The 12,222-nt window shown below is 44.6% G+C and overlaps 1 long non-coding RNA gene across 2 annotated transcripts in view; it reads right to left on the bottom strand.

Annotated features, from left to right (window-relative positions):
• Positions 1–717: 717 nt before the first annotated feature.
• LOC121864784 overlaps positions 718–12,222 on the bottom strand; it is a 90,362-nt gene continuing 78,857 nt past the window's right edge. For both annotated transcript variants that reach the window (XR_006088658.1, XR_006088659.1), the window contains exon 5: positions 718–844. This is a non-coding gene — a long non-coding RNA (uncharacterized LOC121864784). The remainder of the gene's footprint in view (positions 845–12,222) is intronic.

Consider the following 12,222-nt stretch of genomic DNA (forward strand, 5'->3'; position numbering starts at 1 on the left):
GATTGGGGTGGGTGGGCGTTAGGGTGGGGTGGGGGGTGGAGGCACAAAGCTGCACATGTGTGTGTGTGTGTGTGTGTGTGTGTGTGTGTGTGTGTGTGTGTGTGTGTGTTGTGGTGTACAATTTATATTCGCTCACCGTTTTGTTCCACTACATCACGTTCCTAGGCACTGTACTCTCAGTCACTGATGGTCTCCCCCCCTCCCTCCTTCCCACTTTCACCCTCCCCTCGCCTCCTTTCCTTTTAGTTGTTGAGGGGTGGTCCAGGAGAGAGGTGGGAAGGTGTGGCACTGCACTCTATCTATACCCATGGCAATTTGTATGGGTGTGTGTGTGTGTGTGTGTGTGTGTGTGTGTGTGTGTGTGTGTGTGTGTGTGTGTGTGTGTGTGTGTGTGTGTGTGTGTGGTGTGGAGAGAGAGAGGGAAGGGAATGAGAGGGGGTGGTGGTGTTTTGGGGATTGTGGTTTTGTGTGAAATTAGTGTATGCTTGTGTAGATTTGTACAGTATGCCTGTATAAACACACACACACACACACACACACACACACACACACACACACACGCACAGATACTACACTCACACGCAAACACAACACACACACACACACACACACAAACCTTAATATACTATGACACAAGACATATTGTACACCTTCATTTTCACCCACCGTCATTCAAAAATAAAGTACCGTACGTGTCCGTGTTACTACTTACCATTGTGCGTGTCCTTAATGACCAGGTTAGCCTCCCTGACGGCCAGACGTCCGTAGAGGCCCGCTAGGCTGGTCCAGTCAGCACCCGCGTCCCCCACACTGATGGCGCTCACCTCCCACGTCGACCCGTGAGCTGGGGGAAGGGCACAGAAAACATTAATAATCGTCTTTATGGTGTAGATTATAGTGAAATCTCTAAATAACGGAATATTATCTATATATTCCGTTATATAGAGGTTTCATATATATTAATGGACCCTGGATATAACGGAATTTCATCTCTATATGTCCCGTTATAGGGATTTTACATCATAACGGGCATCAAAGTCCGTTAAATATGAATCTTCCTTCTAACGGACTATATGTAAGAGATTAGTCCGTTAATTAGAAGTCCGTTATATGGAAATCTTCAACGTACCGTAGATAATAATATAACGAAGTGGATTATTGTCTAAATAAGCGTTATTCTTTATTTTTTTTACCAGGAGTAACGTAAATATCAGGAACAGGACATGCACTCTATACTGTATAATATATTAGTGTGTCCTGGGATAAAAATAAGAGGGTAGTGGGCGTGGCTCTTAATAAAACACAGATGGCGTTCGTAGCGGAGAGAAAAAAGTAAAGCATTCATAATTGATTCTTCCAAACATTGACTCTCTCTGTGTGTGTGTGTGTGTGTGTGTGTGTGTGTGTGTGTGAAACAAAGAAATATACTGGATAGGAATAAATTTACCGAGGATTATTATTTTTTTGCTCTAACCAAGATTTTTAACCCCCTTGAGTTCGGAAAGACTTAACCCTCCTTGAGTACGAAGGTTAACCCTCCTTGAGTACAGTAGCATTGTACTCTTTATGACTGTCTTGGTACTTTGGGGTTTGTGGGTTTGAGAACGCTTAAATAGTAGAGTGAACGAAATTTTAAGAATATCCGATTTTTTAGGTTTTTGAGTGAAAGTGACCGAAATTTTTGGGGATTTTGAAAGATTTTGAGTGAAAGTGAACGAAATTTTAAGACTATACCATTTTTTTTATTTTTTGGGGCGAGTGACCGAAATATTAAGGGATTTTGAAAGATTTTGAGTGAAAGTGAACGAAATTTTAAGACTATACCATTTTTGAGTTTTTTTTTTGGGTGAGTGAAATTTTTAAGGATTCTTTAAAGAGTTTGAGTGAAAGTGAACGAAATTTTAAGAATATCCCATTTTTTCAGGATTTTGGGTGAAAGTGAACGAAATTTTTAATGATTTTTAAAGAGTTTGAGTGAAAGTGAACGAAATTTTAAGAATATCCCATTTTTTCAGGATTTTGGGTGAAAGTGAACGAAATTTTTAAGGATTTTTAAAGAGTTTGAGTGAAAGTGAATAGAAATTTTGAGGATATATTTTTTTTATGTGTACTAGGTTGAGAAAAAAAATGAAGAGAATTTAACGAGCTACTTAAAGGGGGCTGCTGCAGACTGTTGGTTAGGGTGACAAAGGATCCCAGTTAGGTGTGTGTATAGAGGTGTGAGGTGTGTGTGTATGTGTGATTATTTTTCAGTAGGTGTATGTATGTATATGTGCTTACGTGTGTGTGTGTGTGTGTATGTGCGTACTGTGTGTGTGTGTGTGTGTGAACTCTAATAGTGACACAACAGATGAATATTGTATCATGGTGGGAGGTTGGGGGGTAAGGGGTGATGGAGGGGGTTGTTGGGGGGGGGTCTCCTGTTGGCCGCCACTGCCCTGGGATTCGATCGACAGGTGAAACGACTGATGCTGGGTAGGAGATGAGAGAGAGAGAGAGAGAGAGAGAGAGAGAGAGAGAGAGAGAGAGAGAGAGAGGGGGGAAAATGAATAAGGAGAAGAAGGAGTAAGAGGGGAATGATGAAGAGGACGAGGAGAGGAGGAAGAGAGAAGGTGAAAGGATAAGAGGAAACTATGATGTAGAGGAGAAGGAAGAGGAGGGGGAGAGGAAGAAGAGAGAGAGGGAAAGGGAGGAGGAAGAGAGAGGTGAGAGGGAAGACGGAGAGAGAGAGAGAGGCGAGGGGAAGAGAGGAGGGACCACACGGTAAACCATAAAGGGGTGAGGTAAATGGGTCATGTTAAAGAGGAGGTGTGTGTGTGTGTGTGTGTGTGTGTGTGTGTGTGTGTCCGAGCCATAAGTCATGTTGCCCTAAGATGATGGGTCAGACCAAGTAATATCGCCAGCCTATAGTACTCTTTTAATGGTAGCCAGAAGTGCTGAACTCCCCCCCCCCCCCCCTTCCTCCAGTAAGTCTTATCTAGAAAGTAAGGAATATCTCAGGGGAGAGGAGAGGGGATATCACACAAGAAATCACTTCAGAATATTAAACAGTAGAACCTTCCCAACACTGACTACTTGCAAGCTCTGTCCGATATTGGGAGGATTCTGTATGTGAGAATATCCAGTGATGAGATGTCCGTTATTGAGAGGGTATACTGTATCCATTACTTTATTGAGATGTCCGTTATTGAGTCTGTATCCATTATTGAGAAATCCGTTATTGAGGAATATTAAACGAGAATTTATAATCAAATAAGAGATTATAAGAGGGTCATATATGGTCAGGTCACGTATATATATGTATATTGGTCGGGACAGGTGTGGGTCTCGTCTGCAGGTGAGACAGGTGACCTCTGACCTCTGACCAGACAGGTGTGGGTCGGTTGTTGTTAATTTTCAAAGGTGGTTGAATTATTTTGGTGACGATGATGATGATGATGATGTCTTTCCCTCTCCCCCTCTTTCCCCTTCCTCCTTCCTCTCTTCTTCCATTCCTTCCCTCTATTCACATCCTTCCTATCTCTTCTCTTTCTCTCTCCTTCTTCTCCCTTTTCTCCTTTCTCCTCACTTCTAGCTTCCCTTTTCCCTTTCTTCTCTTCTCATTTTAACTTTTTCTTCCCCGTTCTTCTTTCCTCTCCCTACCTTTTCTCTCCTTCTCATTCCGTCTCCTTTTCCCTCCTCCTCCACCACCCTCCTCTTTCCCCCTTCTCCTTTCCCTTCTCTCCCTCCCATTCCTTTCCCCCTCCCTCTCTCCTCCCATTCCTTCTCTCCTCCCCATTCCTCTCCTTCTCTCTCTCCTCCCATTCCGTCTCCCTCCCTCCCTCCTTCCACCCTCCCTCCCCTTCTCTCCCTCCCTTCTCCTCCCTCTCCCTTCCTCCTTCTCTCCCTCCCTTCTCCCCCTCTCCTTCCTCCCTCCCTTCTCCCTCTCTCCCTCCTCCTTTCTCTCCTCCTCCCATTCCGTCTCCCTTCCTCCTCCTCCCCTCCCTCCTTCCTCCCTCCCTTCTCTCCCCTCCTTCTCCTCTCCTCCCTTCTCCCTTCCTCCCTCTTTCCCCCTTTCTCCTTCTCTCCTCCTCCTTCTCTCCTCTTCCTCTCCTCCTTCTTTCCCTCCCTCCCTTCTTCTTTCTCTCCCTCTCCCTCCCTCTCTCCCTCTCCTCTCTTCCTGTGGGCATTGGTCGGGGAATTTCGTCCTCTTGTAAGTTACTTGTCCAATTAAGTGACCAACGTACAGACATCCCCAGCCACGAGAGACAGACACACACAGACAGACAGACAGACAGACAGAGACAGACAGACAGACCGACTGACTGACAGACTGACTGACTGACTGACTGACTGACTGACTGGACGACCAGAGACAGACAGACAGACAGGCAGACAGACAGACAGACTGACAGACAGACAGACAGCCAAGCAGACAGACAGAAATAGAGACATATGTACAGAACAGAGACAGAGGTAAAGACAGACAGACAGACAGACGGAGAAGAGAAGGAGAGTGGGAAAATAAGAGAGGAATGGAGAGAGAAAGAGAGAAACAGAGAGATAGAGAGAATAATGAGTGAGAGAGAAAGAAAGAGAGAATAGAGAAAAAAAGGAAGGTGGAGAAAATTGAGAGAGAGAGAGAGAGAGAGAGAGAAGAGAGAGAGAGCGTTGATGAGATGTGAACAGCAGACAATGAAATGAGGCAGAGAGAGGGGAAGCTGGTCTCTGGGGAGTACCTATTGCCTGATGCTGAGAGAGAGAGAGAGAGAGAGGAAGGAGAGAGAGAGAGAGAGAGAGAGAGAAAACCCGTCTCTTCCACCCCTAAAAAAAAAAAAAGTACCATTAAAAATTAAAAAAAAATATATATATAAATAAATAATAAAAACGGAAAAATAAATAAAAATAGTAAACAAGAGACTCATCTATAGAGAGTTACTGAGGTTAAAATAAAAGAGGATTATAAAGAGTTAAAAGCTGTTTTATATAGTTAAAGAATAGGTCCTCTCTAAAAAAAATAAAAAATAAATAAAAGTAGTGAAGCTTTTTTTTTAATATGGATGGCGTCTGCCCTCCTCCTCTTGTCTCCGTCTCTTATTGTTATATTACTATTATTATTCCCTTCCCTCATTCGCCCTAATAAATGGTGTGTGTTTATCTCTCTCTTCTTCCTGCCTTCATCGCTTACTTTCTCCCTCCCCTTCACTTCTTCCCCCCCCTCCCTCCTCCCCCTTTCTGTCTATATGTCTGTTCCTTCTTCCTCTCATCTGTCTCTCTTCATCCCTCCTCCCCCCCCCCCTTCCGTCTTCTCTTCTCCCTCCTCCCTTTATGATAGCCTTGTAGAAATCATCATATCCGGGTTGTCTGTCTGTCTGTCTGTCTGTTCGTCTGTCTGTCTGTCTGTCTGTCTGTCTGTCTGTCTGTCTGTCCTTTGTATTCGAGAAATTGTGTTCATTTTATATTGTAATTTTCCTCTGATTTTTTTTACCGTATAATTATTGTGTTTTTATATTATTATTTTATTATATTTACCAAAGTTTATAATAATAATAATAATAATAATAATAATAATAATAATAATAATAATAATAATCTGAATACATCATTATACCTGTAAAGACTCACGATTAATCAAGGTAACCCGTTGGACGTCTACCTCGAAGGAACACTTAATTAACCTTAACACACCTGTCACCTCGCTCAGGTAGGTCGCTGTGTTGTGCTCGTTAACACACACACACGGGTACAACTCACTGTTCATAAGTTGGTCGTGTATAGTGTGTCCGTCATAAACTCCAGTGAGAAGGGCGGTGGTGGTAGTGGTGGTGCAAGGGAGAAGTGATATATGACGGCTTATGATGTGTGTAGGCAGGGTGAGAGAGAGAGAGAGAGATAGAGAGAGAGAGAGAGAGAGAGAGAGAGACTGACTTTGGAATAGGTCGAAGGAGACGGCAAGGAGAGGAGGGAGAGTGACAGGATAGTGGGGGAGAAGGGGCAGGGAGATGGAGGCAGGGTGGTGGTTCAGAGGGAGGGAGGGAGGGAAGGAGAGCTAGAGAGAGAAAGGAGAGTGACAGAAAATTAGGAGAGGGTAGAGGGGAGAGGGAGAGGACAGTGAGAGTGGGAGGGTAAAGGGGGAGAGAGGAGAGTGAGAGGGAGCTAGGGAGAGGGCAGGGAATGCGAGAGGGTAGAAAGGGAGAGAGGAGAGTGAGAGGGATGGGAGAGGGCAGGGAATGTGGAGAGGGGAGAGAGGAAAGGAGAGGAGCTAGGGAGAGGGCAGGGAATGCGAGAGGGTAGAAAGGGAGAGAGGAGAGTGAGAGGGAGCTAGGGAGAGGGCAGGGAATGTGAGATATGAGGTAAAGTTCCATTGCAAAAATACTGACAACAGCCCCGACTGTCAGTATATCAGCTGACCTGACATGTTCACCACATGTTGTGCTCCAGCTCTCTCTCTCTCTCTCTCTCTCTCTTTTGATATAGGAAAGACCCTCTCTGTGTGTCTGCATGTCTATCCTCTCTGTCTTTCTGTCTCTTTTGATAAGAAGGAATCTGTGTCTGTCTCTTTTCCTTAGCTTTCTCCTCTGTCTTTCTCCCTCTTTTTCTCTCTAACTGTCTTCACCACCTCTGAGTCTGTCTCTATGTCTCTCTGTCGCTCAGCGGGATATTGTGTCTCTTCTATAACACAAAAAAAACAAAGCTCTTTGAACTGACTTCTTGACAATGGCACTATTCCTGATCCTCAACCTGGTGTCTCAAAGGTTCAAATCATCAAAAGGTTCAAATCATCAAAAGGTTCAAATCATCAAAAGGTTCAAATCATCAAAAGGTTCAAATCCTAAAAATGGTTTAATCCTCAAAAGGTTCAAATCATCAAAAGGTTCAAATTATCAAAAGGTTCAAATTCTCAAAAGGTTCAAATCCTCAAAAGGTCCAAATCATCAAAAGGTTCAATTCCTCAAAGGGTTCAATCCTCGAAAAGTTCAAATCATCAAAAGGTTCAAATCCTCCAAAGGTTCAAATCCTCCAAAGGTTCAAATCATCAAAAGGTTCATATCATCAAAAGGTTCAAATCCTCAAAAGGACCAAATCCTCAAAAGGTCCAAACCCTCAAAAGGTTCATATCATCAAAAGGTTCAAATCCTCAAAAGGTCTAAACCCTCAAAAGGTTCATATCATCAAAAGGTTCAAATCCTCAAAAGGTTTAATCCTCGAAAGGTTCAAATCATCAAAAGGTTCAAATCCTCAAAAGGTTCAAATCCTCAAAGGGTTCAAATCCTCAAAAGATTCAAATCATCAAAAGGTTTAATCCTCGAAAGGTTCAAATCCTCAAAAGCTTCAAATCATCAAAAGGTTCGTAAGCATCATTATTTTCAACCTGAATTAGTGCAGGTGTAAGAACCCACATCTACCCAACTTAACCCAACCCAACCCAACCCTAACCTAACCTAAAGTACTCTTGGCTCCTTACAGCTGCGACAGAGGTAATGAGGGGGCAAGATGGCGTCTAAATTACCCTGAGACTCTACCCGTAACGAGACGAGGTGATCCCGTGTCCAGTATCCGGGGGAAGATAATCATAAAAAAATAATAATGTGGAAGAATTTGAAGTTTGGCAAGAAGAGAGAGAGAGAGAGAGAGAGAGGAGAGAGAGAGAGAGAGAGAGAGAGAGGAGAGAAAGGAGAGAAAAGAATAAGAGAGAGAGAGAGAGAGAGGTAATGACCTCCAGTAAGAGAAGTCGTTAAGTAAAGTTAATGGTTCTTGAGAATAGTCTCTAGATGACCTCTCTCTATAGTAACAAAAATATACACATTTCTCCCAGAACATAAGAGGCCCTCCCCCTCCAAAAAAAAGATGGCGATGGTTTCTGAAGGCAAAATTATCACCCAGGAAAGAAATAAAAATATAAAATGAATCATTGGAATTATTTCTCCATTTACTGTCTTAATAACTGGATGATGGAGATATTATGTCCACGAAGAAGAAGAAGAAGAAGAAGAAGAAGAAGAAGAAGAAGTTTGGAGAAGAAGAACGAAGATAAAAGAAGGAGAGCAAGAACAAGAACAAGAAGATCAAGAATGAAGATAGAAGAAGAAGGAGAAGAAGAAGTACGAAGATCGAGAAGAAAGATGAAGAAGAAGAAAAAATAATAGAAGACACGAGAAAAGAGAAGAAAAAAAGAACAACAAGAAGAACAAGAACAACAACAAGAAGACACACCTCAATAATGCGGAGAGCTGCCTGGAAATGCTGGTTGTCGGCCCCAGGATCTTTCAGGCTATATACAGTATTCACATCAAGCCAAATGACCTTCACCGATGGATAAGACTCCTTCTGGAAACGCCACTATGCTCCTGGAAACGCCACTGTGCTCCTAGAAACGTCACTATGCTCTTGGAAAAGCCACTATGCTCCTGGAAATGTTACTATGCTCCTGGAAAAGCCACTATGCTCCTGGAAAATTCACTATGCTCTCGGAAATGCCACTATGCTCCTAGAAACGCTCCTATGCTCCTGGAAACGCCACTATGCTCCTGGAAACGCCACTATGCTCCTGGAAACGCCACTATGTTCCTAAAAAAGCCACTATGCTCCTGAAAACGCCACTATGATCTTAGAAACGCCACTATGCTCATGGAAACCCAACTATGCTCCTACAAATACCACTATGCTCCTGGAAACGCCACTATGCTCCTGGAAACGCCACCATGCTCCTGGAAACGCTACCCTGCTCATGGAAACGCCACTACGCTCCTGGAAATGCCTTTTTACCTCAGCACATACCTGTATAAGTACACCTGGAAAGCGTCACCACTCAAGAACCACCAAGTACACGTCTCGGAGTATTTCAGAGGAGGAGGAGGAAGAAGAGAGGAGGAGGAGGAAGGAAGGAGGAGGAGGTGGAGAAGAAGTAGGAGGAGGTGGAGGAGAAGCAGGTGGAGGAGGGAAGAGGGAGGAGGAGGTGGAGAAGAAGTAGGGAGGAGGAGGAGAAGGGTGTAGACGAGGATGATGCACCCTGAGACGTAGAATTGGTCGTGGGGAAGTAGCCATTCCTCTCTGCCAAGCCAAGAGGTCGGAGAGGCAGCGGAGCGAGACCCTACATCAGGATACTAGAAGGGCCGTAAAGGATGTTGTAGGGGGAGGGGGGGAGGATACGAGGAACCCCTAAACTACGAGATCCGTCTTTTTTAGGGTTTTGGGTTGAAGGATACAAGAGGTCTTAACTAGCAGGACGGTCTTTAAAAGGTGGGCTTGGGGATACGAATGGTCTTTAAAAAGTGGGTTGGGGAGACGAGTGGTCTTTAAAAGGTGGGCTAGGGGATACGAATGGTCTTTAAAAGGTGGGTTGGGGATACGAGTGGTCTTTAAAAAGTGGGTTGGGGAGACGAGTGGTCTTTAAAAAGGTGGGCTAGGGATACAATGGTCTTTAAAGGTGGGTTGGGGATACGAGTGGTCTTTAAAAAGTGGGTTGGGGAGACGAGTGGTCTTTAAAAAGTGGGTTGGGGTCGTAACTAGCACGGGGAGGGAGACGAGGTAAGACTCGGCAGTACCCTAGGCCCCACACCTTCACCAGACACCGTAGCGTTTTATGTGGGCCGGATCATACTGATTACTGCCATAAATCCTGCACTAACTTCTTGTGGAGGTGGTGCCATATGTGTTGTGGACCACCTACACTCTCTCTCTCTCTCTCTCTCTCTCTCTCTCTCTCTCTCTCTCTCTCTCTCTCTCTCTCTCTCTCTCTCTCTCTCTCTCTCTCTCTCACCACCCTTGTGTCTCTATTCTTAAAGATTCTCAATTAACATTTTCCCCCGTAACTGAAGCTGTACCTACACACCTATCTGGCCCATTGAGACTAAAACAAACACACAATATAATTAACCTTCCATCCCGCCTTCCACCACCCCTCACAACCCTCCTCCACAACCCCCCACCCTCCAGCCTATAATATATACGCCACCTCGACTTTTATTTTACGCCACCTCGACTTTTATTTTCTCCCGATACGCAATAAAAGTCTCGAGTGTAAATGTTTAGCTGTGTTGTGCTGCCATGTCGTGTTTATGGTCTCGGGTTAACGCCATTTCATCTCGTGTAAATATTATGTACTGTGTGTTTTATTAGTTTTCATTCACTCCACCTCCTTGCCCTGCCTTGCCTTGCCTTGCCTTGCCTTGCCCTGCCTTGCGTTGCCTTGCCCTGCCTTGCCTTGCCTGCCTTGCGTTGCCTTGCGTTGCCTTGCCTTGCCTTGCGTTGCCTTGTGTTGCCTTGCCCTGCCTTGCGTTGCCTTGCCTTGCCTTGCCTTGCGTTGCTTTGTCCCTGCCCTACCCTGCCCTGCCATGCCTTGCGTTGCCTTGCCTTACCCTGCCCTATCCTGCCCTACCTATCCTGTCTGCCTAGCCCCTGGTGTGGCCTTTGTTGATGTAGGAGTGTGTGTGTGTGTGTGTGTGTGTGTGTATTGTGTGTGTGTGTGTGTGTGTGTGTGTGTGTGTGTGTGTGTGTGTGTGTGTGTGTGTGTGTGTGTGTGTGTGTCACTACCAACCATCTGGATACATCACGCTAAGCACTCTCTCTCTCTCTCTCTCTCTCTCTCTCTCTCTCTCTCTCTCTCTCTCTCTCTCTCTCTCTCTCTCTCTCTCTCTCTTAGACATCATCCACCGGCAGAAGTGATCGCCACCATCTTCCACCACCACCTTCCCCCAACAATATCACCACCACCACCACCAACTCTCTCCAACTATTCCCCAACACCACTATTGTACTCAACCTCACTTCCTCCCACCTCCCTCACTCTCTAAATTATTACCGTCATTTCTAAAACGTGTAAGTCCCCAGTCATCTGAGCACCTGGTACAAAACCTCCGTTACTTCGGCGGCCGACACAAAGACTGAACCTTTTGAGATTTCAGACAAAACTGTATTGTGTGTTACAGTCTTATTATTTCCAGTTTCCTCGCTCCCTCGCTCTCAGTTTTCTACTTCCAACCTTCAAATTTTTTCATCACGATGCAGTTTTTTTTTTATTGTTACGTTTTATGAACTCTGAACTCTTTTTTTTTTTGGCTTTGCTTGTAACTGTTTTTATTTGTACAGGATATGAGTTGGAATTTTACTGATACAGGTTCGAACCATTATTCCGACACTCATAGTGATATCTCTTTACCTTTGCTTCGATTGTGAGTCGACTTGTATGTGACTCTTATTCGAATCAAATCTGAGTTCATTCTTGTTCAAAGCTCCATTTTGTGTATCTCTTCACTGTTTCGAATCTGAGTCGACCTTTATATGATTCTTACTCGAGATAAATTTGAGTTAATCCTTATTCAAAGTCTCAATATGTGTGTACGCCTCTACAGCGCCACTCCTCCGCCATACTCAAATATTCTTTCGATCTATACGAGTGAGAAATATTCCCCACCAGAGTACAGACTAGACTTTCCCAGCACCACTTTATTCCTGTAGATCTAAATTCGTATTGCTTCGAATCCTCCGAACGAAACTATCCCCCGGTTCGTACCCAGCTCCCCCACGACCCCCTTCACCCGAGGCGGTCTCTCTTCGAACCCTGGTGAGTATTATGCCCTGTTTGGAGGATATTTTCTGCTTCTGTTTTATCAATTTTCACCTCGTCCCTCTTCGTAAACTTATCCTTCTGTAATGTACCCTTCTTCTTCTTATTCTCCTTCTTCAATCCCTTTTCTATATTTCTTGTCTCCTTCTTCTTCTCTCCTCCCCCACCTCCTTCCGTCCTCCGTTCGCACAATACCTTTCTTTCTCTTCCCCTTCGCCCTCCACTCACTACCTCCCTCTCTCTTCTTCCACCTTTCTCTCCCTCTTTCCTTCCCACTTCCCCTTCCCTCCCATCTCCCCTCCCTCTCTCTTCTTCCCACTTCCCCACCCCTTTGTCTTCTCTCCTTCTCCTCCTTCCTCCTGTCCCTCTCCCTTCTCCCCCTCCCCCCTCCCGTCTCCCCCTTCCCCTCCCCCTCTCCCCCAGGTAGATGCAGGTGTAGGTAATTGGCGTTGTTATTACCTAGCCTTTTGGTGAAAAATATCTCCGGTATCGTTCACAGGTTAATTTTTTTCGTTCAGGGCAGCGGGCGTAGATTAAGACGAAGACTAATGAATACTGACGAAAAAAAGACGAAAATATATGAAAACGACCGAAAATTAAAGACAATTTGATAATGTAAAGGAATGTAGGTGAAAATCAACGAAAATGGGCGAAAATTAAAGACAATATGAAGAAAA

This window comes from Homarus americanus, unplaced genomic scaffold (genome assembly GCF_018991925.1).
Source record: "Homarus americanus isolate GMGI-L3 unplaced genomic scaffold, GMGI_Hamer_2.0 scaffold38796, whole genome shotgun sequence".
NCBI lineage: Eukaryota > Metazoa > Arthropoda > Malacostraca > Decapoda > Nephropidae > Homarus > Homarus americanus.